General features: G+C 41.3%; 1 protein-coding gene across 2 annotated transcripts in view; it reads right to left on the bottom strand.

The window, feature by feature from the left end:
- Positions 1–1739, bottom strand: part of LOC102671217 (serine/threonine-protein kinase 26) — a 79748-nt gene that overhangs the window by 45539 nt on the left and 32470 nt on the right. The gene's annotated exons all lie outside the window — the stretch shown is intronic.

Genomic DNA, 1739 nt, shown 5'->3' on the forward strand with positions numbered 1-1739 from the left:
CTATTTTTAAGAGAGAGTTCCCCTTGACCCTCTCCGTTATTTATNCATCCTGGAATTACGTAAGGCACGCGTGGCAATCATCTTAACAGGTAACGCAACGGCGAATCGGCGATAATTGATGTCCGAGTTGGTAGACAGGGATAGAGGGGATTGGGGGCGACCCAATTTGATTACAAGGCAATGTTCTGGCCGCGATTATTACCTCGGGGCTAACCGCGTTAGCCCGCTAGACAGGACTGCAACCTGCTGCTTCGTCGGTGTCTGTCCATCGCTCCTCCGCAACAACTATTCCAATTAACTGTAAACGTCGAGGTATGCCGTTCCCCGAGGAGGATACTTTTTATCGCGCGAATTTTGTTTTGAAATTGATCGATCAAGAATCTCGTCGTTCGAGGAAACGGGAGAATGAATCGTATTGGAACGATAGTATATCAAGTTCTCGATGGAAAGTGTCGATAAAGTGTTAAAGTTTTCAGAAGAGTATCATTTTCGATGACCTAAGAATATAGTTTAATGCAATGATTTCGATGCTGTTATAAAGAATTTATGATCGAGAGGTTCTTAATCAATCGAATTGTATACCAATATATCTCGTCTTGATTGTAAATGAAAGCTATTAAATAGAGATCGAAGTCTTGGTAAAATATCAAAAAAAGCATCAAATATTACTTTGTCTATCGAAAAGTCTAATCAAGTATCTGGAAACTTTGATAGATATCGTAGTTTCAATTCCGGATGATTAATGATCAAGGAATCGAATTAAAAATTATTTTTCGAGGGAAGGCCGAGACTTTTGAACTTCTTTCCAGAAAGACAAGAAATGGGAAATAAACACTTTGACCGGAAACTGAGCCGTCTTAAGCCTCGATAATTGCAAAGTTCTCTTGGCTCCAAAAAGAGCAATTCCGTTTATACAGCCGTCGAATTACGGATAGGAAGTTTTTACGAAGGTAACTTCATTAACCGATCTAAAATCACGAGTATCCGCTCCCCGAAAAGAAAAGAAAAGACAGGGGGAATGGAAGAAAAAAGAAAAAAAAAGGAGTCGAGCGTGGATTCTACGCGCATCGCGATCACACCGATAGTAACTTTTCCAATTACCTATAAATCCTGTCGAACGGAAGCCATTGAGCAGAAGAAAGTGCGCGATGGTCGACGAAAGTGGCCGTACATCACCCCGGAAATGGAAGTTGGTGGTGCGGACGAGCACTTGCAGAACGCGAGACAATCATTTGTCATTTGTTTTTCTTTTCTTTTTTATTCGCTCGAGGAAGGAATTTTCGTTGGCTCCCGATCAAATGAAAATTGTGTCAACGTTATACGGACGGTGCTTAACAAGCGAAGAAAAGCCGAGTGACCTGTGCTTTTATCTTTTTAAAGATAAATTAAATTTTAATGAACTACGAGCCGAGCGTATTTTCGTTCATTCACACTCGATCTATATCAACGTTGTCCTGGAAACAATTTCCAGAAGACGGACGAAGCTCCCCCCTTTCTTGTACGAGAGTAATTATCGAAAACTCTTGAACAAGGGATCGTCTCTCGTTTCACGAGATCTTTACAGCATGTTCGTCCTGAATGACGTTTCGACAACAGTCGAAAATCCTGGCTGTCTCGAGTTAAACCCTCTCGAGTGATACTATAAATCTCGCGTTTTATGGTATCGCGTATATCATGGAGAATTCGCGAGACGCGTTGGCGAAAAGTCGCGAGAGCGCGAATTATATATATATATATAT

The sequence above is a fragment of the Apis dorsata genome, unplaced genomic scaffold, assembly GCF_000469605.1.
Source record: "Apis dorsata unplaced genomic scaffold, Apis dorsata 1.3 scaffold_331, whole genome shotgun sequence".
Lineage (NCBI taxonomy): Eukaryota > Metazoa > Arthropoda > Insecta > Hymenoptera > Apidae > Apis > Apis dorsata.